Raw genomic sequence first — 26,876 nt, 5'->3', positions numbered from 1 at the left:
GTTTTCGTCTCTCTGTCCCCCCTCTCTCTGTCCCCCCTCGCTCTGTCCCCTCTTTCTCTGTCCCTCCCTCTCTGTCACCCTCTCTCTCCACCCTCTCTGTTACCGTCTCTCTGTCCCCCCTCTCTCTGTCCCCCCTCTCTCTGTCCCCCCTCTCTCTCTCCCCCCACTCTCTGTCCTCCCTCTCTCTGCCCCCCCTTTCTCTGTCCCTCCCGCTCTGTCGCCCTCTCTCTGCTCTCTGTCTGTCATCGTCTCCTGTCCCTCCTCACTCTGTCCCCCTCTCTCTGTCCCCCCCGTCCCCCCTCTCTCTGTCCCCCCTCTCTCTGAACCCCCTCTCTCTCTCCCCCACACTCTGTCCCCCTCTCTCTGTCTCCCCTTTCTCTGTCCCTCCCTCTCTGTGCCCCCTTTCTCTGCCCCCCTCTCTCTGTCCCCCCCTCTCTATCCCCCCACTCTCTGCCCCCCTCTATCTGCCCAACTCTCTCTGTGCCCCCTTTCTCTGTTCCCCTCTCTCTGTCGCCCTCTCTCTCTCCCTCTCTGTCACCATCTCTCTGTCCTCCCTCTCTCTATCCCCCCTCTCTGCCCCCCTCTATCTGCCCCACTCTCTCTGTGCCCCCTTTCTCTGTTCCCCTCTCTCTGTTGCCCTATCTCTCTCTCCCTCTCTGTCACCGTCTCTCTGTCCTCCCTCTCTCTATCCCCCCTCTCTGCCCCCCTCTATCTGCCCCACTCTCTCTGTGCCCACTTTCTCTGTTCCCCTCTCTCTGTCGCCCTCTCTCTCCCCCTCTCTGTCACCGTCTCTCTGTCCCCCCCTCTCTATCCCCGCTCTCTCTGCCCCCCCTCTATCTGCCCACTCTCTGCCCCTCTCTCTGTCCCCCCTCTCTCTCTGTCCCCCTCTCTCACTGACCCTCTCTCTGTCACCCTCTTTCTGTCCCCCCTCTCTCTGCCCTCCTCTCTCCATTTCCCATTCTCTGTCACCCTCTCTCTCTCCCCTCTCTGTCACCATTTCTCTGTCCCCCTCTCTCTGTCCTTCTCTTCTCTGTCACCCCTCTCTCTGAACCCCCACAGTCTGCCCCACTCTCTGTCCCTCTCTATCTGTCCCCCTCTCTCTGACCCCCTCAATCTCCCCGACTCTCTGTCCCTTCTATCGCCCTCTATCTCCCCCACTCTCTGTCCCCCTCTCTCTCTGCCCTCCTCTCTCTCTGCCCCTCTCTCTCTCTGTCCCCCTCTCTCCCTGTCCCCTCTCTCTCTGCCACCCCTCTCTCTGTCGCCCTCTCTCTGTCCCCCTCTCTCTCTGTTCCCCTCTCTCTCTGTCCCCCTCTCTCTCTGCCCTCCTCTCTCTGTCCCACTCTCTCTGTCCCCCTCTCTCTCTGCCCCCCTCTCTCTGCCCCCTCTCTCTGTCCCCCCTCTGTGTCCCGACTCTATCTGTCCGCCTCTCTCTCTGTCCCCCTCTCTCTGTCCCCCTCTCTCTGTAACCCCCTCCCTTTGTCCCCCCCTCTGTCCCCCTCTCTCCGTCACCCTCTCTCTGTCCCCCTCTCTCTCTGCCCCCTCTCTGCCCTCTCTCTCTGCCCCCTCTCTCTCTCTCTCCCTCTCTCTGTCACCCTCTCTCTCTGCCCTCTCTCTCTGTCCCCCCGTCTCTGTCAACCTCACTCTGTGTCCTCTCTCTCTCACTCTCTCTGTCCCGTACTCTCTCCGTCTCCCCACTCTATGTCCCCCTCTGTCCTCATCTCTCTCCCACCCACCTCTCTCTATCCCTCCTCTTTGTCCCCCTATCTTTCTGTCCCGCTCTCTCTGTTCCCCCATCTCTGTCCCCTCTCTCTCTCCCTCTCTCTCTGACCCTTCTCTGTCTCCCCTTCTCTCTCTCTCTGTCCCCCACTCTCTACATCACCCCATTCTCTGTCCCCCTCTCTCTGACCCCCCTCTCCCCCACTCTGTACCCCTCTCTCTGTCCCCCACTCTCTGTTCCCCTCTCTATCCCCTCTATCTCGCCCTCTCTCTCTGCCCCCCTCCCTGTCCCCCTCTCTCTCTCTGTCCCCCTCTCTCTCTGTCCCCCTCTCTCTGTCGCCCTCCTCTCTCTGCCCCATCTCTGTCACCGTCTCTCTATCCCCTCTCTCTCATTCCCCCCTATCTGTTCCCCCTCTCTCTGTCCCCTCTCTCTGTGCCTCCTCTCTGACCCGCCTCTATCTGTCCCCCCTCTCTGTCCCCCTCTCTCTCTGTCCCTCTCTCGCTGTACCCCCTCACTGTTCCCCTCTCTCTCTGCCCCCCTGTCTCTCTGCCCTCCTCTCTCCGTCCCACTCTCTCTGTCCCCCTCTCTCTCTGCCCCCCATCTCTCTCTGTCCCCCTCTCTCTGTCCCCTCTCTCTCTGCCCTCTCTCTGCCACCTCTCACTGCCCCCATTCTCTCTGTCCCCTCTCTCTGTCACCCTCTCTCTCTCTCTGCCCCCTCTCTCTCTGCCCCCCTCTCTGTCCCCCTCTCTCCGTATCCTCTCTCTCCCCGCTCTCTGACGCCACTCTGTCGTCCGCTCTCTCTGTCCCCCTCTCTCTCTCTATCTGTCCACCACTCTCTCCATCTCCCCACTCTCTGTCCCCCTCTCTCTCCCACCCGCATCTCTCTATCCCTCCTCTTTGTCCCCCTCTCTCTCTGTCCCCCTCTCTCTCAGTCCCGCTCTCTCTGTTCCCCCATCTCTGTCCCCCTCTCTTTCCCACCCACCTCGCTCTCTGTCCCCCCTCTCTCTGTCCCCCCTCTCTCTGTCCCGCGCTCTCCCCCTCTCTCTTTGTCCCCTTCTCGCTCTGCCCCCTCTCTCTGACCCCTCTCTCTGTCCCTCTCTCTCTGTCCACTCTATCTCTCCCCCCTCTCTGTCCCCCCCTCTCTCTCTGTCCGCCACCCTCTCCATCCCCCCACTCTCTGTCCCCCTCTCTCTCCCCGCTCTCTCTGTATCCTCTCTCTCTCCCCGCTCTCTGACCCCCTCTCTGTCGTCCGCTCTCTCTGTCCCCCTCTCTCTCTCTATCTGTCCACCACTCTCTCCATCTCCCCACTCTCTGTCCCCCTCTCTCACCCACCCGCATCTCTCTATCCCTCCTCTTTGTCCCCCTGTCTCTCTGTCCCCCTCTCTCTCAGTCCCGCTCTCTCTGTTCCCCCATCTCTGTCCCCCTCTCTCTCCCACCCACCTCTCTCTCTGTCTCCCCCTCTCTCTGTCCCCCCTCTCTCTGTCCCCTCTCTCTGTCACCCTCTCTCTCTGCCCTCTCTATCTGTCCCCCTCTCTCTCTGTCCCCCTCTCTCTCTGCCCCCCCTCTCTCTGCCCCCCTCTCTCTGTCCCCCTCTCTCTGTCCTCCTCTCTCTGTATGCTCTCTCTCTCTCCCCGCTCTCTGACGCCTCTCTGTCGCCCGCGCTCTCTGTCCCCCTCTCTATCTGTCCACCACTCTCTCCATCTCCCCACTCTCTGTCCCCCTCTGTCCCCTCTCTCCCACCCGCATCTCTTTATCCCTCCTCTTTGTCCCCCTCTCTCTCTGCCCCCCTCTCTCTCAGTCCCGCTCTCTCTGTTCCCCCATCTCTGTCCCCCTCTCTCTCCCACCCACCTTTCTCTCTGTCTCCCCCTCTCTCTGTCCCCCTCTCTCTGTCCCCCCTCTCTCTGTCCCCTCTCTCTCTGTCCCCCTCTCTCTCTGTCCCCCTCTCTCTCTGCCCCCCTCTCTTTCTGCCCCCTCTCTCTGCCCCCACTCTCTCTGTCCCTCTCTCTCTGTCCACTCTATCTCTCCCCCCTCTCTGTCCCCCCATCTCTCTCCATCCCCCCACTCTCTGTCCCCCTCTCTCTGACATCCCATCTCCCCCACTCTGTACCCCTCTCTCTGTTCCCACTCTCTGACCCCCTCTATCTCCCCAACTCTCTGCCTCCCTCTCTCTGTCTCCCCTCTCTCTGTCCCTCTCTCTCTGTCCCCCTCTGTCTGCCCCCATCTCTCTCTGCCCCTCTCTCTCTATCTCCCCCACTTTTTGCTCCCCCTCTCTCTCTGCCGAGGAGAAAGTGAGGTCTGCAGATGCTGGAGATCAGAGATGGAAATGTGTTGCTGGAAAAGCGCAGCAGGTCAGGCAGCATCCAGGGAACAGGAAAATCGACGTTTCGGGCATTAGCCCTTCTTCAACCTCTCACCCTCGGAACGCGCAGCCGTCCACTCCCTCCGTTGCAACCCCAACCTCACTATCAAACCAGCTGACAAGGGAGGCGCAGTAGTAGTTTGGCGCACCGACCTCTACACCGCTGAGGCCAAACGCCAGCTCGCAGATACCTCCTCCTACTGCCCCCTTGACCATGATGCCACCCCCCACCACCAAACCATCATCTCCCAGACCGTCCATAACCTCATCACCTCAGGGGACCTCCCATCCACCGCCTCCAACCTCATAGTCCCACAACCCCGCACCTCCCGCTTCTACCTCCTGCCCAAAATCCACAAACCTGACTGCCCCGGCCGACCCATTGTCTCAGCCTGCTCCTGCCCAACCGAACTCATCTCGGCATACCTTGACACCGTCCTGTCCCCCTTAGTCCAAGAACTCCCCACCTACGTTCGGGACACCACCCACGCCCTCCATCTGCTCCATGATTTTCGCTTCCCCTGTCCCCATCGCCTTATTTTCACCATGGACATCCAGTCCCTGTACACCTCCATCCCCCATCACGAAGGACTCAAAGCCCTCCGCTTCTTTCTTTCCCACCGTACCGACCAGTACCCTTCCACTGACACTAGCCTCATTCCTGAAGCAGGGCTAATGCCCGAAACGTCGATTCTCCTGGTCCCTAGATGCTGCCTGACCTGCTGCGCTTTTCCAGCAACACATTTCCACCTCTCTCTCTGCCCCCCCTGTCTCTGGCCTCCTCTCTCTCTGGCCCCCTCTCTCTCTGTTCCCCCATTTCTGCCCCCCTCACTCTCCCACCCACCTCTCTCTCTGTCTCCCCCTCTCTCTGTCCCCTCTCTCTGTCACCCTCTCTCTCTGCCCCCTCTCTCTCTGCTCCCTTTCTCTCTGCCCCCCTCTCTCTGTCCCCCTCTCTCTGTCCCCCTCTCTCTGTAACCTCTCTCTCTCCCGGCTCTCTGACGCCTCTCTGTCGCCCGCTCTCTCTGTCCCCCTCTCTCTCTCTATCTGTCCACCACTCTCTCCTTCTCCCCACTCTCTGTCCCCCTCTGTCCCCCTCTCTCACCCACCCGCATCTCTCTATCCCTCCTCTTTGTCCCCCTCTCTCTCTGTCCCCCTCTCTCTCAGTCCAACTCTCTCTGTTCCCCCATCTCTGTCCCCCTCTCTCTCCCACCCACCTCTCTCTCTGTCCCCCCCTTTCTCTGTCCTCCTCTCTCTCTGTCCCCTCTCTCTCTGTCCCCCTCTCTCTCTGTCCCCCTCTCTCTCTGCCCCCTCTCTCTGCCCCCTCTCTCTGTTCCCACTCTCTGACCCCCTCTATCTCCCCAACTCTCTGCCTCCCTCTCTCTGTCCCCCTCTCTCTATCCCCCTCTCTCTCTGTCCCCTTTCTCTCTATCTTCCCCACTCTCTGTTCCCCCTCTCTCTCTGCCCCCCTGTCTCTGGCCTCCTCTCTCTTTGGCCCCCTCTCTCTCTGGCCCCCTATCTCTGTCGCCCTCTCTCTGACCCCCTCTCTCTCTGACCCCCTCTCTGTCCCCCGCTTTCTGTCCCCCTCTCTCAGTCGCCCTCTCTCTGACCCCCACTCTCTCACACCCGCCTCTCCCTGTACCACCTCACTGTCCCCCTCTCTCGCTGTCGCCCCTCTCTCTGTCCCTCTCTCTCTCTGTCGCCCTCTCTCTGTCCCCTCTCTCTCTCCCCCAATCTCTGACCTCCTCTCTGTTGCCCTCTCTCTGCCCCCATTCTCTCTGCCACCCCGACCCCTCTCTCTGTCCCCTCTCTCTCTGTCTCCCTCTCTCTGCCCCCCCTCTCTCTGTCACCGTCTCTCTATCCCCCCTCTCTCTGTTCCCCCTTTCTCTGTCCCCCCTCTCTCTGTCCCCCCCTGCCCCCTCTCTCTCTGCCCCTCTCTCTCTGTCCCCCTCTCTCTCTGTCCTCCTCTGTCTCTGTCCCCCTCTCTGTGTCTCCTCTTTCTGCCCCCTTCTCTCTCTGTCCCCTCTCTCTCTCTGACCCCCTCTCTCTGACTCCCTCTATCTCCCCCACTCTCTGTCCCCCTCTCTCTCTGTCCCCCTCTCTCTCTGTCCCCCTCTCTCTGTCGCCATCTCTCTGTTCCCCTCTCTCTCTGTCCCCTCTCTCTCTATCTCCCCCACTCTCTGTTCCCCCTCTCTCTCTGCCTCTCACTCTCTGCCCCCCTGTCTCTGGCCTCCTCTCCCTTTGGCCCCCTCTCTCTCTGGCCCCCTCTCTCTGTCGCCCTCTCTCTGCCCCCTCTCTCCCTGTCCTCCTATCTGCACCCCCCTCTCTGTCGCCTCTTTCTGCCCCCCTCTCTCTCTGTCCCCCTCTCCCTCTGACCCCCTCTCTCTCTCCCCCGCTCTCTGTCCCCCTCTCTCTGTCACCCTCTCTCTGACCACCACTCCCTCACACCCGCCTCTCCCTGTACCACCTCACTGTCCCCCCTCTCTCTGTCGCCCCTCTCTCTGTCGCCATCTCTCTGTCCCCCTCTCTCTCTGCCCCCTCCCTCTCTCTGCCCCCTCTCTCTCTGCCCCCTCTCTCTCTGCCCCTCTCTCTCTGCCCCCTCTCTCTCTGTCCCCCTCTCTCTGTCCCCTCCCTCTCCCCCGCTCTCTGACCCCTTCTCTGTCGACCTCTCTCTGTCCCCCCCTCTCTCTCTATCCCCCACTCTCTCCATCCCCCCACTCTCTGTCCCCCTCTCTCTGACCCCTTCTCTCCCTCACACTGTAGCCCTCTCTCTGTCTCTCTCTGACCCCTCTCTCTGTTCCCCCTCTCTTTGTCCCCCCCTCTCTCTGTCCCCACCCTCTCTGTCGCCCCCTCTCTCTGACCCCTTCTCTCTCTGTCCTCCTCTGTCTCTGTCCCCCTCTCTCTGTCTCCTCTTTCTGCTCCCTTCTCTCTCTGTCCCCCCCTCTCTCTGACCCCCTCTCTCTCTGACCCTCTCTATCTCCCCCACTCTCTGTCCCCCTCTCTCTCTGTCGCCGTCTCTCTGTCGCCGTCTCTCTGTCCCCCTCTATCTGTCCCGTCTCTCTCCCTCGCTCTCTGACCCCCTCTCTGTTGCCCTCTCTCTGTCCCCGCTCTCTCTGCTCCCCCGACCTCTCTCTCTGTCCCCTTCTCTCTGTTCCCCTCTCTCTGTTCCCCTCTCTCTGCCCCCTCTCTCTGTCCCCCTCACTCCTGTCACCCTCACTCTGTCCCCTCTCTCTCTCCCTCCTCCGCTCTTTGACCCCCTCTTTGTCCCCCTCTCTCTCTGCCCCCCTCTCTGTCCCCCTCTATCTGTCTCCCTCTCTCTATCCCCTCTCTCTTCCCCCTCTCTCTCCCGCTCTCTCTGCCCCCCTCTGTCCCCCCAATCTCTGTCCCCCTCTCTCTGACCCCCTCTCTCTCCCCCACTCTGTAGCCCTCTCTCTGTCTCCCTCTCTCTGCCACCTCTCTGTCACCGTCTCTCTATTCCCCCTCTCTCTGTCGCCTCTTTCTGCCCCCCTCTCTCTCTGTCCCCCTCTCCCTCTGACCCCCTCTCTCTCTCCCCCGCTCTCTGTCCCCCTCTCTCTGTCGCCCTCTCTCTGACCACCACTCTCTCACACCCGCCTCTCCCTGTACCACCTCACTGTCCCCCCTCTCTCTGTCGCCCCTCTCTCTGTCGCCATCTCTCTGTCCCCCTCTCTCTCTGCCCCCTCTCTCTCTCTGCCCTCTCTCTCTCTGCCCCCTCTCTCTCTGCCCCCTCTCTCTCTGCCCCCTCTCTCTCTGTCCCCCTCTCTCTGTCCCCTCCCTCTCCCCCGCTCTCTGACCCTTTCTCTGTCGCCCTCTCTCTGCCCCCTCTCTCTCTGCCCCCCTCTCTCTCTGACCCCCTCTCTCTCTGACCCCCTCTCTCTCTGACCCCTTCTCTGTCCCCCTCTCTCTGTCGCCTGCTCTCAGTCGCCCTCCCTCTGACCCCCACTCTCTCACACCCGCCTCTCCCTGTACCACCTCACTGTCCCCCTCTCTCGCTGTCGTCCCTCTCTCTGTCCCCTCTCTCTCTCGCCCGCCTTCTGACCCCCTCTCTGTTGCCCTGTCTCTGCCCCCACTCTCTCTGCGCCCCTGACCCCTCTCTCTGTCCCCTATCTCTCTCCCCCGCTCTCTGTCCCCCTCTCTGTTACCCTCTCTCTGCCCCCTTCTCTCTGCCCCCCTCTCTGTCCCCCTCTCTCTGTCCCCCTCTCTCTATCCCACTCTCACTGACCCCTCTCTCTCTCTCCCGCTCTCTCTGCCCCCCTCTCTGTCCCTCCACTCTCTGTCCCCCTCTCTCTGACCCCCTCTCTCTCCCCCACTCTGTACCCCTCTCTCTGTCTCCCTCTCTCTGCCCCCGCTCTGTCACCGTCTCTCTATTCCCTCTCTCTCTGTCCCCCCCTCTCTGTCCCCCCCTCTCTCTGACCCCTTCTCTCTCTGTCCTCCTCTCTCTGTCCCTCCTCTCTCTGTCCCGCCTCTCTCTTTCACCCTCTCTCTCTCTGGCCCCCTCTCTCTCTGACCCCCTCCCTGTCCCCCCTCTCTCTGTCCCCCTCTCTCTGTCGCCCGCTCTCAGTCGCCCTCTCTCTGACCCCCACTCTCTCACACCCGCCTCTCCCTGTACCACCTCACTGTCCCCCTCTCTCGCTGTCGCCCCTCTCTCTCTCGCCGTCTCTCTGTCCCCCCCTCTCTCTGTCCCCCTCTCTCTCTGTCCCCCCTCTCTGTTGCCCTCTCTCTGCCCCACTCTCTCTGCCCCCGACCCCTCTCTCTGTCCCCTCTCTCTCCCACCCTCTCTGTCCCCTCTCTCTCTCCCCCGCTCTCTGACCCCCTCTCTGTTGCCCTCTCTCTGCCCCACTCTCTCTGCCCCCCGACCCCTCTCTCTGTCCCCCTCTCTCTCTCTGTCCCCCTCTCTCTCTGTCTAAATCTCTCTGCCCCCCTCTCTGTGTCTCTCTGCCCCCCTCTCTGTATTCCCCTCTCTCTTTTCCCCTCTCTCTCTGCCCCCCTCTCTCTCTGTCCCCCTCTCTCTCTGTCCCCCCCTGTTTCTGCCCCTCTCTCTCTGACCCACCCCCCCCCCCCCTCTCTCTGCCCCTCTCTCTCTCTCGGTACCCTCTCTTTCTGTCCACTCTCTCTCTGTACCCTCTCTCTCTGTCACCCTCTCTCTGACCACCACTCCCTCACACCCGCCTCTCCCTGTACCACCTCACTGTCCCCCCTCTCTCTGTCGCCCCTCTCTCTGTCGCCATCTCTCTGTCCCCCTCTCTCTCTGCCCCCTCCCTCTCTCTGCCCCCTCTCTCTCTGCCCCCTCTCTCTCTGCCCCTCTCTCTCTGCCCCCTCTCTCTCTGTCCCCCTCTCTCTGTCCCCTCCCTCTCCCCCGCTCTCTGACCCCTTCTCTGTCGACCTCTCTCTGTCCCCCCCTCTCTCTCTATCCCCCACTCTCTCCATCCCCCCACTCTCTGTCCCCCTCTCTCTGACCCCTTCTCTCCCTCACACTGTAGCCCTCTCTCTGTCTCTCTCTGACCCCTCTCTCTGTTCCCCCTCTCTTTGTCCCCCCCTCTCTCTGTCCCCACCCTCTCTGTCGCCCCCTCTCTCTGACCCCTTCTCTCTCTGTCCTCCTCTGTCTCTGTCCCCCTCTCTCTGTCTCCTCTTTCTGCTCCCTTCTCTCTCTGTCCCCCCCTCTCTCTGACCCCCTCTCTCTCTGACCCTCTCTATCTCCCCCACTCTCTGTCCCCCTCTCTCTCTGTCGCCGTCTCTCTGTCGCCGTCTCTCTGTCCCCCTCTATCTGTCCCGTCTCTCTCCCTCGCTCTCTGACCCCCTCTCTGTTGCCCTCTCTCTGTCCCCGCTCTCTCTGCTCCCCCGACCTCTCTCTCTGTCCCCTTCTCTCTGTTCCCCTCTCTCTGTTCCCCTCTCTCTGCCCCCTCTCTCTGTCCCCCTCACTCCTGTCACCCTCACTCTGTCCCCTCTCTCTCTCCCTCCTCCGCTCTTTGACCCCCTCTTTGTCCCCCTCTCTCTCTGCCCCCCTCTCTGTCCCCCTCTATCTGTCTCCCTCTCTCTATCCCCTCTCTCTTCCCCCTCTCTCTCCCGCTCTCTCTGCCCCCCTCTGTCCCCCCAATCTCTGTCCCCCTCTCTCTGACCCCCTCTCTCTCCCCCACTCTGTAGCCCTCTCTCTGCCCCCTCTCTCTCTGCCCCCCTCTCTGTCCCCCTCTCTCTCTCTATCCCCGACTCTCTCCATCCCCGCACTCTCTGTCCTCCTCTCTCTGACCCCCTCTCTCCCTCACACTGTACCCCTCTCTCTGTCTCTCTCTGTCCCCTCTCTCTGTTCCCACTCTCTTTGTCCCCCCCCCCTCTTTGTCCCCACCCTCTCTGTTGCCCCCTCTCTCTGACCCCTTCTCTCTCTGCCCTCTCACTGTCCCTCCTCTCTCTGTCCCTCCTCTCTCTTTTCCCCCCCCTCTCTCTCTGGCCCCCTCTCTCTCTGACCCCCTCTCTCTCTGACCCCCTCTCTCTCTGACCCCTTCTCTGTCCCCCTCTCTCTGTCGCCTGCTCTCAGTCGCCCTCCCTCTGACCCCCACTCTCTCACACCCGCCTCTCCCTGTACCACCTCACTGTCCCCCTCTCTCGCTGTCGTCCCTCTCTCTGTCCCCTCTCTCTCTCGCCCGCCTTCTGACCCCCTCTCTGTTGCCCTGTCTCTGCCCCCACTCTCTCTGCGCCCCTGACCCCTCTCTCTGTCCCCTATCTCTCTCCCCCGCTCTCTGTCCCCCTCTCTGTTACCCTCTCTCTGCCCCCTTCTCTCTGCCCCCCTCTCTGTCCCCCTCTCTCTGTCCCCCTCTCTCTATCCCACTCTCACTGACCCCTCTCTCTCTCTCCCGCTCTCTCTGCCCCCCTCTCTGTCCCTCCACTCTCTGTCCCCCTCTCTCTGACCCCCTCTCTCTCCCCCACTCTGTACCCCTCTCTCTGTCTCCCTCTCTCTGCCCCCGCTCTGTCACCGTCTCTCTATTCCCTCTCTCTCTGTCCCCCCCTCTCTGTCCCCCCCTCTCTCTGACCCCTTCTCTCTCTGTCCTCCTCTCTCTGTCCCTCCTCTCTCTGTCCCGCCTCTCTCTTTCACCCTCTCTCTCTCTGGCCCCCTCTCTCTCTGACCCCCTCCCTGTCCCCCCTCTCTCTGTCCCCCTCTCTCTGTCGCCCGCTCTCAGTCGCCCTCTCTCTGACCCCCACTCTCTCACACCCGCCTCTCCCTGTACCACCTCACTGTCCCCCTCTCTCGCTGTCGCCCCTCTCTCTCTCGCCGTCTCTCTGTCCCCCTCTCTCTCTGTCTAAATCTCTCTGCCCCCCTCTCTGTGTCTCTCTGCCCCCCTCTCTGTATTCCCCTCTCTCTTTTCCCCTCTCTCTCTGCCCCCCTCTCTCTCTGTCCCCCTCTCTCTCTGTCCCCCCCTGTTTCTGCCCCTCTCTCTCTGACCCCCCCCCGCCCCCCCCTCTCTCTGCCCCTCTCTCTCTCTCTCGGTACCCTCTCTTTCTGTCCACTCTCTCTCTGTACCCTCTCTCTCTGTCTCCCTCTCTCTCTGTCCCCCTCTCTCTGTTCCACCCATCTCTGTCGCCATATCTCTGACCCCCCTCTCTCTGTCCCACTCTCTCTGTCCCCCTCTCTCTCTGACCCCCCTCTCTCTGTCTCACTCTCTCTGTCCCCCTCTCTCTCTGTCTCCCCTCTCTCTGTCTCCCTCTCTCTCTGTCTCCCCCACTCTGTCCCCCTCTCCCTCTCGCTGTCTTTCTGCCCCCTCTCTCTGTCCCCCTCACTCTCTGCCCCCCTCTGTCTACCCCACTCTCTGTCCTCCACCCTCTGTCTGTCGCCCTCTCTCTGTCCCCCTCTGTCTCCTACCCGCCTCTCTCTATCCCCCCTCTTTGTCCCCCTCTCTCTCTGTACCCCTCTCTCTGTTCCCTCTCTCTCTGACCCCCTCTCTCTCCCACCCGCCTCTCTCTCTGTCCCCATCTCTCTGTCCGCCTCTCTCTCTGTCCCCCTCTCTCTGTCCCCCTCTCTCTGTTCCCCTTTCTCTCTGGCCCCCTCTGTGTCACCCTCTCTCTGCCCCCTTCTCTCTGCCCCCCTCTCTGTCCCCCTCTCTCTCTGTCTCCCTCTCTCTCTGTCCCCTACTCTCTCCATCCCCCCACTCTGTGTCCCCCTCTCTCCCCCCACTCAGTACTCCTCTCTGTCCACCTCTCTCTCTGTCCCCCTCTCTCTCTCTGTCCCCCACTCTCTCCATCCCCCCACTCTCTATCCCCTCTCTCTGTCCCGTCTATCTCCCCCTCTCTCTGTCCTCTTCTTTCTGTCCCCCTCTCTCTGTCCCTTATCTCTTTTCCTCACTCTGTTACCCTCTCTCTGCCCCCTTTTCTCTGTCCCCCACTCTCTCCATCCCCACACTCTCTGTCCTCCTCTCTCTATCCCCCTCTCTCCTCCCCACTCTGTACCCCTCTCTGTCCCCCACTCTCTGTCCCCCTCTCTCTGTCCCCTTCTCTCTGTCCCCTCTATCACCCCCTTTCTCTGTCCCCCTCTCTCTGACCCCTCTATCTCCCCCACGCTCTTTGCCCCTCTCTCTGTCGCCTCTTTCTGCCCCCCTCTCTCTCTGCCCCCCTCTCTCTCTGACCCCCTCTATCTCCCCATTCTCTGACCCTCACTCTCTCCCACCCACCTCTCTGTATACCCCCTCACTGTCCCCCTCTCTCTCTGTCACCCCTCTCGTTTTGTCCCCCTCTCTCACTGTCCCCCCTCTCTCTGTCCCCCTCTATCTCTGTCCCCCTCTCTCTCTGCCCCCCTCTCTCTGTGCCCCCTCTCTCTCTGTCCCTCTCTCTCTGCCCTCTCTGTCTCTGCCCCCTCTCTCTGTCTCCCCGTCTCTCTTTCCCCCTCTCTCTGTCCCCCTCTCTCTGTCCCCTCTCTCTTCCCCCACTGTCTGACCCCCTCTCTGTCGCCCTCTCTCTGTCCCCCTCTCTCTGTCCCCCTCTCTCTGTCCCCCACTCTCTCCATCCAACCACTCTCTGTCCCCCCTCTCTGTCCCCCTCTCTCTGTACCCCTCTCTCTGTCCCCTTCTCTCTGTCACCGTCTCTCTGTCACCATCTATCTGTACCCCCCTCTCTCTGTTCCCCCTCTCTCTGTCCCCTCTCTCTCTCTCCCCCACTCTCTCTGTCCCCCTCTCTCTGCCCCGTCTATCTCTCCCCTGCTCTCTGCCCCCCTCTGTCGCCCTCTCCCTGTTCCCTCTCTCTCTGTCCCCCTTCTCTCTCTATCCCCCACTCTCTCCATCCCCCACTCTCTGTCCCCCTCTCTCTGACCCCCCTCTCTCCCTCCAACTCTGTACCCCCTCTCTGTCCCCTCTCTCTGTCCCCCTCTATATCCCCCTCTCTCTGTGCTACTCTCTCTGTCGCCCATTCACTGCCCCTTCACCCTCCCACCAGCCTCTCTCTTTCCCCCCTCTCACTGTCCCCCTCTCTCTCTGCCCTCCTCTCTCTCTGTCCCCCTCTCTCTCTGTACCCCTCTCTCTGTTCCCCCTTCTCTCTGTCGCCATCTCTCTGTCCCCCTCTCTCTCTGTCCCCCTCTCTCTCTGACCCCCTCTCTCCCTGACACCCCTCTATCTCCCCCACTCTCGGTGTCCCTCTCTCTCTGTCCCCCTCTCTCTGACACCGTCTGTCTCCCCCCTCTCTGTCACCTTCTCTCTGTCCCCCTCTCTCTGACACCCTCTATCTCCCCCCTTTCTCTGTCCCCCCTCTCTCTGTGCCCCTCTCTCTGTCCCCCCTCTCTCTGTCGCCCTCTCTCATTATGTCCTCCCCTATTTCTCTCTCTCCCTCCCTCACCTTATCTCTCCATTCCCTCTCTCTCTCCCTCTGTCTCTCCCTGCTCCTTCGCTCTCTCTCCATCTTCTCTCACTCTCGATCCCCCTCCCTCGGTGTCTCTCTCTCTCCCCACCTCCCTCCGTTTCTCTCAGACTCATCCTCTCTCCCTCCTGTCCTGCCCTTCCTCTCTCTCTGACACACTCTGTCTCCCTGGTCCTTCCCTCTCCCTCTAACCTAGAGACTGGGTGTTTGTGGTGAGGCTGCGTGTGGGGGTGGGGGGTGAGATGATTGAGAGATGTGGGAGGTGGGGAAATTGGGGTAGAGACGGAATTGCGGGAGGGAGACAGAGACGGCAGGAGAGAGAGAGTGAGGGTGTGGGGGAGAGAGAAGAATGGAGGCAGGTGGATAAACTCATGTTGGGTGTGAGAGAGAGAGAGGGAGAGTGAGGCAGAAAGAATAGTGGAGGCAGGTGGAGAAACCGGGGTTGGGCGGGGTGTGGTGTCTGAGAGGGGACCAGAGAGAGTGAAAGGGAGAGGAGGTGAGAGACACAGTGTGCAGAAAGAGAGAGAGGGAGAGAATTGAGGAGGAAGAGTGGGGGAGAGGAAATGGTGAGGCCAGGTTGGAGTAGGGGGGGGACAGTGGGAGTTAAATCCAGCTCCTGAGCTCAGGGCGCGGTGCCCTCCCCTTCCCTGAGGACCAGGACTTGGGGCTGAGTCTGTCTCTCTCCAGCTCAGCTTCTCCAACACAAAGACACACAACAACATCGCTCACTCTGCTGCTCGGCACACTTTAATCAACATTTTTATTGGTTACAAATGGAAGTGATGGATACAGTCAGTGGGGTGGTGCCTTTTCTCACTGGCCCCTGAGTTGTGAGAAACATTGAAATGTGTCCCTGTAACCTCCCTGTGGGATAAGGATGGACAACCCAGCGCTACCCTCAGTCTGTTACCATAGCGACAGGCTGCTCCATCGCTGAAACACTGAACTGAAATGAGAAAATCCCGGATGGATTGATTAATGAGGGAATTTGATGGATGGATGGATCTGGGTGAAGGGATATTTCAGCACATTCTTCAGCTGCTGCCTGAACTTAGTCTGGGTCACGGCATAAATCGCGGTGTTTGTGCAGCAACTGAGGAGCTGCAGCATGAAGCCCAATTCCAGCACAAAGTGATGGAGATACACAGAGTCATACCCAAACACCCACATCCGTCTCCATATAGAATACAGCATTAACGTTGACCATAACAGGATGATATTGGCCGAGATCACACACAGTAAAATGATGGATTTTTTTCGGTTTCTCATTTCAGTGTCAGACTGAGCGCCCCCATTGGTGTGAGCGCGGAGTCTCCTGCGGGCTCTGCTGGTCACTACAATGTGTCTGACGGTGAGAACATTGAGCAGCAGAACCAGGAGAAATGGGACACCCGGGGTTAGAATGTGGTGGAGGGACCCGATTGTGACCCAGACACTGGAGAATACAACAGCGTCTGTTACATCACAAAACCAGGGGAGGTTCCACAGCCGATACCGAGCCGTGAGCATAAAATACCAGGAAATGTTCTTTAAACAGCTCAGCACAGTCACTGCTCCCAGAACCACAGCCGCCGTCTTCTCACTGCAATATTTACTTTTCAGCTTCGGGCAACAAATGGCCACAAACCGATCAAAGGTGAAAGTGACGGTGAACCAGACAGAGCAGTCAGTGGCTGCATAAAGCAGGATGGCGTGGATATTACACACGGGGACGGAGTCCCTCAGGAAATAAAACTGTTCCCAATAAACAATGGGAATGTGTCTCAGGATCAGGTCGAGGATAATGACCAGGAGATCCGCCGCTGCCATGGCCCCCAGGTAACGTCTGACACATGGAGACAATCCACAATCTTTATAAAGCAGGACGTAGATGGTCACTACGTTAACTGTGAGGAAGGAAAATGTGAGAGGTAATTTCGGTTTAAACTTTAAGATGTGCCTGGACCACAGACTGATCTATAATAAAAGACAAAACCTTTGTTTCTTTTCTAACAACCATTTTATATACTCAAAAGTAGAGTAGTTTAAATTGTGCAGAATGCTGACAATTTGTGAGCGATAGTAAAAGCAAGCAGGCTCTTGATTAATGAAGCCATTCACACAGCAGAGAAGGATGAGTCCTTGGCTGATAAGACTCCAGGATGGGAGGACGACTTGAGACATCTGTTTCAGATTAAAGCCTTTGACTGATAAGACTACAGGGTGAGAAAAACAACAAACTTTGGAGACTCTGGAGCCTTTTGTTGCAGACTTTGTGATAAAAATAATGATGTTTTTAAGAATGTGAACCTCATGGCTTGTTGGAGCCAAGGAGAGGAGGGACTTGTCCTATATATAATGGAGACTTTGTAAGCCTCAGCGCGCCTTTTCTTTAAGGGTGCCCGACTCTGCAGACTTGACTTGTTAATAAAACTTTGTTTTCCTGAATTTGTCTAGAGCGATTATTGAGAAGCGATTTTCGTTTCTAACAACTTGGGGGCTCGTCCGGGATCAACACTCCGGCCGCAAGGGGAGTTGAGGAAGGATATCGGAGAAGGTGCACCCTGCTGAGTTCAGCAGTCCCTGATTCCTTGCTTGTCGCCCCGCGCGGCTTGAGCGAGTGATATCCGGGAGGCTCAGGAAAACAAAGGAGGGGTGTACCCGAGGCAGTGGGGACGGTTAACGATCGAGTAATTTCGGTGCACCGAACCCAGGTAAGAAAAAAACTTGCGGGGACCGTGTTTCCGGAGGACTGGGTACCTACGGGGTGCCTGTGGATTTTTTTCTACAGAGACGTGGGACTCAGGAATCTGGAGACCGGGGCTCGCCTGTGAGGGATTTTGCAGAGACAGTGTTTGAGGAGGAACGTGTACCTACGGGGTGCCTGTGATTTGTGTCACAGGGACGTAGGACACAGGAATCCAAAGACCGTGGGTGCCTGCAAAGGAACCTGGGCGATCACGGGACTGAAGGTCCGGGAATTGACTGCATTGTGATAGATTATCACGGGAAAAATACGAAGTCCTCGGAAATGGGAAATAAGGGATCTAAGGTGATTAAGGGAAAGGTAGGCTTAAACAGGGACAATGACACATACCCCGGGGTACCTGACGATAGTCCGTTAGGGAAAATGCTAAATAATTGGGATCAGGGTGGAAGAAAGGGAAAATCTAAAAGGAAGATGGTAAAATACTGTCAAAAGTGGTCCCAGAAACCTATTCAGGGCGACTCAGTGTGGTGGCCTAGATTCGGTACTGACGAAGACTGGGTCCGGCAAGCCCTCATTTTATATGTCAATTCAAAACCTGATGTTAATCTGGAAGAAAGTGATTTATGCCCTTTGTTGGCTGCCGGTTACGATATCTTGCCAAATGCAGGTAACTAAGAAAGACTCGAAAGGGCAGAAAGAATGGGACCCTTTAGATCACTTACCGCCGCCCTACGTGACCCCGTCTGCCCCACAGAATGTTCCTTCGGGTGACGACGATTCGGGGGAAGGGGAAGAACATGGGGAGGAATCACAAACTACCTCAGGGGTACAGACCAGATCTCAAGCTGAAAAGGGTCACAGACAAAACCCTGTCTCGATTGTAAGAATGAATCCACTCCGGGAAGTGCCCATGGGGGGCGAGGAAGGAAGGACGGGATATGTGAACGTTCCCTTGACGAGTACTGAAGTACGGAATTTCAGGAGGGAGATGAAGGGTCTACTAGAGGACCCCATGGGACTTGCTGAACAATTGGATCAGTTCCTGGGTCCGAATACTTACACGTGGGAAGAGATGTGTTCCATCATGAAAACATTGTTCTCTAGCCAGGAGCGTCAGATGATACGACAAGCTGCGCTCTTGGTCTGGGAGAGAGAGGGGGGAGAAGGAGGGGAGCAGAAGTTTCCCCTCACCAACCCCGAGTGGGATAAGAACACGGAGGGAGGACGGCGCAACATGAGAGACATGCGGGAATATTGGATAAAAGGAATAAGACACGCAGCCCCGAAGGGGCACAATTTTACCAAGGCCTTTGGTAATCATCAAAACCCGGAGGAAACCCCTACGGACTTCCTAGACAGGATTAGGAAGAATGTGCAGCAGTTTGCTGGGGTGGACCCTGAGACAGACGTGGGGCAACAACTCATACGGGTAGAGTTTGTATCAAAGGCCTGGCCGGACATACGAAAGAAGTTAGAGAAAATGGATGATTGGGATAGTAAATCTTTAAGTGAATTACTACGAGAGGCGCAAAAGGTGTTTGTGAGAAGGGACGATGAGAAGCAAAGGAAGGCGACAAAGATAATGATGCAAACGGTGCAACAAATGACAGCTGGAAGAAAGGAAAAGGGAGAGCCGTGGCAGAAACAGGAAAGGGGAGAGTCGTGGCAAGAGCAGAGGAAAAGAGAACCATGGCCGGAACAAAGGAAGGGTGGAGGAACTCGAGGCCGCGACAGGGAAACGAAGAGGACACTCAGATGTTACTATTGTAATGAAGAGGGACATTTTAAACGAGAGTGCCCCCGCTACAAGCGGGAGGTGAGGTCGTACGCCCTGATGGAGGAAGATTAGGGAGGTCGGGGGTTCCTACCCTTGGGGCAAAAGGACTATCGACAGGAACCCCTGGTAAACTTGAAAGTAGGGCCCCAAGGATCGGAGATCACATTTATGGTGGACTCGGGAGCCGAAAGATCAAGTATAATCCAAATACCCCCCGGCACCCGAGCAGGAGGAAAAGTTATGGGGGTATCTGGAATTGGAGGACAGAAATTACAAGTCCCAGTGGTGGATGACGTGGAAATTGGATATGAAAACAGAACTACTAAACGAGACCTCCTTCTACTGCCATCGGCGGGATTTAACTTGTTAGGAAGAGACTTGCAGGTCAAACTAGGGATCGGAACGGTACCAAATAACGGGGAAATGGTGGTAAGGTTGTTCGCCCTCACCGAAGAAGATGATCAACAAATAGACCCGGAAGTTTGGTACCGAGAGGGGAACAGAGGGGGTCTAAACATCAAACCTCTCCAAATCACCATGTTACCAGGAAGAGGCCCGGTAAGAAGGAAACAATACCCGATTGCCATGGAAGGACGGGAGGGGTTACAACCTGTGATAGAAAGATTAATCACAGATGGACTACTGGAGGAACGCATGTCCCCTTTCAATACTCCAATACTCCCTGTGAGGAAGCCGGACGGGACATATAGGCTGGTGCAAGACCTGCGGGGGTTGAATGAAGTAGTCCAGGCTAGATACCCGGTGGTACCTAATCCCTACACGTTAATGAGTAAAATTCCCCCCGAACATGAATGGTTCAGCGTAATAGATCTGAAGGATGCTTTCTGGAGTTGCCCCCTTGACGAAGAAAGTCGGAACCTTTTTGCCTTTGAATGGGAGAATCCCTTCACAGGACGAAAGCGACAGTTAAGATGGACGGTCTTGCCGCAGGGATTCACGGAGTCACCCAATTTGTTTGGACAAATACTGGAGCAGATCTTAGGAGGATTTCAGTGTAATGCGGAGAATCAATTGCTCCAATATGTCGATGATCTCTTACTCTCAGGACCAAGAGAAGAGGAGGTACGAGCAGACACCGTTGCCCTGTTGAACTTCCTGGGGAAACAGGGTCTACGCGTCTCCAGGACAAAACTCCAGTTTGTGGAGCGAGAAGTAAGATATCTGGGCCATCAAGTCAGTAAGGGGCACCGCCGTATCACGCCAGAACGAATATCCGGAATTACGGGTATGCCAATACCCAGGACGAAGAAGGAAGTCAGACAATTCCTGGGACTAGTAGGGTATTGCCGGATATGGATTAAAAGTTACACCACTTTAGTAAAATGTTTGTACGACAAACTGGGACAAGGAGGACAAAAGGTGGACTGGTCAGATGAGGAGGAGCAGCGATTTAATATTATTAAAAATAAACTGATTCGAGCTCCGGTATTGGCTTTACCCACCCTGAAGGAACCGTTCCAGTTATATGTTAATAGCGCCGGCGGAATTGCCCAGGGTGTGCTCACTCAGCTGCGGGCAGGGAAACGTCAGCCGGTTGCATTTTTGTCAAAAATGTTAGACCCTGTGTCACGTGGATGGCCGACCTGTATACAGGCAGTGGCAGCTACGGCAATGTTAGTAGAAGAGGCCCGAAAACTTACCTTTGGAGGAAGGATCACAGTATACTCCCCACATTCGGTTAGTGCCATACTGGCTCAGAAGGCTCACCGCTGGTTAACAGACTCTCGCATCCGAAAGTATGAGACGATTTTGATGACCGGGAACGATCTCAATTTTGCAAAAGATCTCAGTTGCAACCCAGCCCAGTTTCTGTACGGACGTCCTGCAGACGGGGAACAGGAGCATGATTGTGTGGAATTTGTGGACTTGCAGACCAAAAGCCGAGAGGACCTGCAAGAAGCCCCGCTGGGTGAGGGACATGAACTGTATATCGACGGGTCCTCCCGGTGCATCAGTGGAGTACGATACAGTGGCTATGCTGTTATAGATGGTGCAACGAAACGGACGATTGAGTCTGGACGACTGCCCGGGAAGTGGTCAGCCCAATCCTGTGAGTTGTACGCCCTCCAGAGGGCCCTGAAGCTGTTGGAAGGGAAAGTGGGGACCATATATACTGACTCAAAGTATGCATACGGAGTCGTTCATACTTTCGGGAAAATCTGGAAAGAGCGAGGATTGATAACTTCCCGGGGAAAAGAATTAGCTCACGAACAAATGATCAGCCTAACGTTGGAAGCCCTGGCGTTACCTACGGAACTTGCAGTAGTCCATGTACCCGATCACCAGAAGGGGTCGACACCGGAAGCGGTGGGAAACCGGCTGGCAGACGAGGAAGCCAAGCGGGCAGCGGTCGAAAAATCCGTCCAATTGTTAACGTTAATACCGTTGAGGGAGGGCCTCGCTAAACAACCCGTCTTCACCCAGGGGGAGATTGATAAAATGGATCAATTGGGTGCCCGGCTAGATACTAACGGGAAGTGGACGGTTCCTGATGGGAGACAAGTACTGAACAAACAGATCACCCGGGGTATTCTGCACCGATTACACCATCAGACCCACTGGGGGGTGCAAGCCATGTGTGACACAATCCTGAGAGACTATGTATGCAGGGGGGTATACACATTAGCCCAACAAGAGGTAGTCGGATGCCCCACTTGCCGGCGTATTAATCAGAAAGCCATGCGTTCTATGCCAGCTGGTGGTCAGCCCCTAGCGATTAGGCCATTTCAGAGGATCCAAGTCGACTTTACAGAATTACCCCCAGTACAGAGATGGAAATATCTGCTAGTAATAGTAGACCATTTCACTCACTGGGTAGAGGCTTTCCCAACTGCCAAAGACGATGCACCAACCGTGGCCCGACTGTTGTTAGAGAACATAATCCCGAGATATGGCATAATGGAATCTATTGACTCCGATTGCGGGACGCATTTTATTTCTAAGCTACACCATTTGATCTGTAGTGCCCTGGGTATCCAATGGAAATTCTACACACCCTGGCATCCTCAGAGTTCGGGTCGAGTTGAGAGAATGAATGGCACGCTCAAGACCCAATTGACTAAGCTGATGTTAGAAACTAAGTTACCCTGGCCAAAGTGCCTGCCCATTGCCCTAATGAGGATACGTACGGCACCTCGCCGAGATGTCGGGGTTTCCCCCTATGAAATGCTCTTCGGATTACCGTATTGGAGTAAGGTTGATGGATGTCCCACTCTACAAGGGGGGGGATGTATTTATCCGAACCTATTTACTGGCCTTATCCCGTTCTTTTGCAGAACTCCGAAGGAAAGGTCTCCTGGCTCAGACTCCGCCGCTCGACTTCCTCCTGCATAAGGTGGAGCCCGGAGATTGGATACTTGTTAAGACCTGGAAGGCCGAAAAGCTCCAGCCGCGGTGGGAAGGACCGTTCCTGGTTCTGTTAACAACTGAGGCAGCTGTTCGAACCAAAGAAAAAGGGTGGGTCCACACATCAAGGATAAAGGGGTCTGTTCCGCCTGAAGAAGAAAGCACCTGGACATGCGAGCAAGGGGACAAGCCGTTGTCGGTAAAACTGAAAAGACAGCAATAATGAACTCTACTTGGACTGTATTGGTGGGGATATTGATCAGTTTACTCCTGTATGTGGAGGAGGGTGAGGGGAGATGTGACAAATGTCGCACTACAGTAAGACTTGGGATTCGAATCTATTCGGGATCATTTGTGTCCCATTCCTATGTGGACGATAGGTGTTACGATGTGAGTGCACGCCATGAATGTTGGGAGGATGGGAGACCTTATTATCAGGTATATAATAAAAGATACGGTGGCAAAATCCATGGATGCCCTATAAATGACCGCTGGGTGTGTATTAGCAAAACTGGGAGGTGGGACCTATCCTCCGTGTTGCTCAGGGAGCAGGTTGACAGAGTCAAGGAGACCAAGATACAGATCCCTGATCGGGGGTTGGGGAAAGAGCAAGACCGACAGGGAACGGTCGTGCTCCCTAAAGTGCCATCTGTATACGAAGAGGTAGAAGGACAGATTGAACTCCCTGATGTTACACAAAACCTGTTTATTGATCTCACCTCTAGAATAGCCACTGTTTTAAATGTTAGCAATTGCTGGGTCTGTGGGGGGCCGCATATGTCGGAACAATGGCCGTGGACTGGTCAAAGCTTAGACATAGGGGAATTGCTGCAAACCACTTGGACTCATGACAACGACAGAAAAAGCCAGGGGTGGAGACTGACAAACAGCCCTGAGGGTCAGTTCTGTATTGAAGGCAAGGGGACCGTGAAGGTAGGGATTAGCCCCTGTCAGAATATATTGGATGCAACCACGCGAGTATGGTGGCCTGAGAATATTGCTTGGTACATTGCAAACCGAGATCATCAAAATTGCATTCGGTTACGTTCTGATCCCTCCTCTTACGAGCTCAGTGCTGACCCTTCCGATGGCATGAAAAGAGTGTGGAGCGGTGGTTGTCAGGGGAATCAATGCTGGAATAATCCTGTCCAGACTCTGCCACGGGGTCAACAATCTGAATACTGGAATTGCAGTGGTCCTGGTCCTTATGAGGGCGTCCCTGGGGTAAAGGAGTTGTGGGATGACGTTGTGAGGCAGGGAGGGCCTGCTCCAGATGGCCTATTTTGGATATGCGGTAATCAGGCATACTCCAAACTGCCCATGGGATGGGCTGGGGTATGCTTCCTGGGTCTAATACGACCTGCGTTCTTCCTATTACCCCGGGAGGAATGCGATGATTTGGGAGTTAAACTCTTTGACTCCCTGCGTAGGTCGCCAAGGGATATCCAAGTCGGTGATTGGGGGGATGAGTGGCCACCGGCCCGGATTATTGAATACTATGGGCCGGCTACTTGGGCACAGGACGGATCATGGGGATATCGCACTCCTATCTATATGCTAAATCGAATTATCAGGCTCCAAGCAGTCGTAGAGGTCATTACTAACCGGACTGCCCTGGCCCTAGAGCTGTTGGCTCAGCAGCAGGATCAGATGAGGGCTGCTATATATCAAAACCGACTTGCCTTGGATTATCTGTTGGCCTCGGAGGGGGGTGTGTGCGGGTAATTTAACCTGACAAACTGCTGTCTAGAAATTGACGATAATGGTAAAGCGGTTTTGAAAATTTCCGATGAAATTCGGAGATTGGCCCATGTGCCAGTACAATCTTGGCGTCCTCTTAGTGGCATCGGATGGTGGGATGGTCTCCTAGGTGGTAGCTGGTGGCGCACGGCGTTGCTGGTGGTTGGAGGCGGCATGATTCTTCTTCTCGTATTACCCTGCCTAACTCCCTGTATTCAGTTTTTAATTCAGAAAAATATTTCCCGACTCCAGGCAGTGGTGGTTCCACAACATGGGACACGGGAACTTAAAGTGATGTTGCTGCGAAAGACCAAGGATTTCCCGGGCCCTTGAGGGAAGGGGGGGCTTATCTTGGTCAGGCACATCTTAAAGAAAGAAAAGGGTGGAATTGTGAGAGGTAGTTTCGGTTTAAACTTTAAGATGTGCCTGGACCACAGACAGATCTATAATAAAAGACAAAACCTTTGTTTCTTTTCTAACAACCATTTTATATACTCAAAAGTAGAGTAGTTTAAATTGTGCAGAATGCTGACAATTTGTGAGCTATAGTAAAAACAAGCAGGCTCTTGATTAATGAAGCCATTCACACAGCAGAGAAGGATGAGTCCTTGGCTGATAAGACTCCAGGATGGGAGGACGACTTGAGACATCTGTTTCAGATTAAAGCCTTTGACTGATAAGACTACAGGGTGAGAAAAACAACAAACTTTGGAGACTCTGGAGCCTTTTGTTGCAGACTTTGTGATAAAAATAATGATGTTTTTAAGAATGTGAACCTCATGGCTTGTTGGAGCCAAGGAGAGGAGGGACTTGTCCTATATATAATGGAGACTTTGTAAGCCTCAGCGCGCCTTTTCTTTAAGGGTGCCCGACTCTGCAGACTTGACTTGTTAATAAAACTTTGTTTTCCTGAATTTGTCTAGAGCGATTATTGAGAAGCGATTTTCGTTTCTAACAGAAAACAAACCCATTATCCATCAGCCTGGAGGCAAAGGGACCCGTTTGATCGGGGACCCAGTGAAATTTTCAAATGTGTCCCTGTATTCAGGGATTTATTAAAATAATTGGAGCTGGAATAACAACTGGGAAGATCTGAATTACTGACAAAAATGGGTCATAAACCACAAGAATCCCTCCCTCCCCAAACACACAGAGAGACATCCATAAGGACAGATGGTTTCTAGAACATTCCCACACACTCGATCAGTCGAGAGCAGACACAGGTCACTCCTTCCCAGTTCCTAATACGGAGGGTGGGAACGTTGCTGTCCTGAAGGATTCTCTCCCAGTTTCCTGAAGACAAACGGAGTTTGGGAATTCCTGTATTTTGGTCTAAATTGTGGTCGATCCTGTGTCTTGGAGAAATGTAAACGCAGGGAAAACGTGTTCACCACTTTAACTGCCCGAGGGGTCTTCGGAACAGTGTCTCCTTCTCCCTGGAACGGGATCTCTTCCCTCGGGACCTTATCGTTTGTTCAATTCACTGACGTCCGGCCGTTCACAAACAATGTCAGGGACAGAACGTTCCGGGGAATGTCAGTTATAGAATGTCAGGGACAGAACGTTCCGGGGAATGTCAGTTATAGAATGTCAGGGACAGAACGTTCCGGGGAATGTCAGTTATAGAATGTCAGGGACAGAACGTTCCGGGGAATGTCAGTTATAGAATGTCAGGGACAGAACGTTCCGGGGAATGTCAGTTATAGAATGTCAGGGACAGAACGTTCCGGGGAATGTCAGTTATAGAATGTCGGGGACAGAACATTCCGGGGAATGTCAGTTATAGAATGTCAGGGACAGAACGTTCCGGGGAATGTCAGTTATAGAATGTCAGGGACAGAACGTTCCGGGGAATGTCAGTTATAGAATGTCAGGGACAGAACGTTCCGGGGAATGTCAGTTATAGAATGTCGGGGACAGAACATTCCGGGGAATGTCAGTTGTAGACTTTCAGGGACAGAACATGCCGTGGAACTCCTTGACCTGTCTATCACCTTTCCCCCCGCTACCCACCCCACCAACATGATGTACTGTCCCTGGGAACACTGTAACATTAATGGGGTGAGAGACGGAGGGTCCGATCACAGGAATGGGAACTAAAGGCATTGCCAGATCAGCTGAAAGGGTTAGATATACCACATTCTCAATCCACCTCGAAGAACCAGCCCAGACACCATACACCCAGAGGGGATATCTGTTCACTGTGGAACACTGTGCAGACCAGGCCAGTGTCCTGCTCAGTACAACCCAGCAATCTGTCCAGATTCATCCATTGCACTGGTCAATACAATCCAGCGATCTGTCCAGAGTGGAACACTGCGCAGATCAGATCAGGGCATTGGTCTATGAACCCAGACCATATATCTGTCCAGGGCAGTGAGCTGTTTAGATCACAGCAGTGCGTTATCTATAAAACTCAACCAGATAGTCTGACCACCACAGCGACCTGCGCAGTGATCACCCGTGAATTAATCTATAAGCCAGGAGCAGTGACCCTCTCAGCATGTAGGACTGTGTACCCCACCCCAGTACATTGATCTGTAACCCAGGAGCAGTTACCCTCCCAGCATGTAGGACTGTGTACCCCACCCCAGTACATTGATCTGTAACCCAGGAGCAGTTACCCTCCCAGCATGTAGAGCTGTGTACATCACACCAGTGAATTGATCTGTAACCCTGGAGTAGTTACGCTCCCAGCATGCAGGACTGTGTACATCACACCAGTGCATTGCTCAGTAACACTGTGATAAATCACTGCCCAGCGTGGGGAAACTTGCAGCCCATGCTGGAAGTGACGGGATGTGCAGCTCCCACCCATTTACAGCTCCCTATCTCCATTGTGCCCTGACAAGGGGGTGCTGTGGGTGTGAACATCACTGCCACAGAGAGGTGGCGGGGAAATCAGTTTAAATATCACCACATGGGAGGGGTTGGGGTATAGACAGAGAGGGGGAGACTGAGAGACAGTGTCATGGAATGATGTGTTCCCAGATTACAGAATGCTGAAATGTAGACACTTGGATAGCATCCTGTAACATGAGACAGGCTTCCCAGGAAAGTTGGGAAAAAGTGATATTGGTGTGAGGTCAGCTGCTGTGTGGTTTTGAAATTACGTTTATGTAATGTTAATGTCGTGTCTTTTTGAAACAGTATATTGCTGTAGAGTTGGAGTAGGGTAATAAGCAATTAAGAGAAATGAGCTCTCCGAGTTGTGAATAGTTGATGTAAAATGTTCAGTTTCAGGGTTAAAAAAAAAATTGGTGTTTTTATTTAAACAGTGGAATTTGGGAGTTCTCTGTCCCTCATATTTTACCAGTTTACAAGGCAAATTGAGCATTTCTTTATGTTTAGTTTAAATTACCAGATGAGCTCAATGTTGTGTCCT

Source organism: Chiloscyllium plagiosum, unplaced genomic scaffold (genome assembly GCF_037043375.1).
Source record: "Chiloscyllium plagiosum isolate Xiang-an unplaced genomic scaffold, Cpla_swu_hap1 HiC_scaffold_42, whole genome shotgun sequence".
Taxonomy (NCBI): Eukaryota; Metazoa; Chordata; class Chondrichthyes; order Orectolobiformes; family Hemiscylliidae; genus Chiloscyllium; species Chiloscyllium plagiosum.
This window is presented reverse-complemented; position numbering follows the sequence as displayed.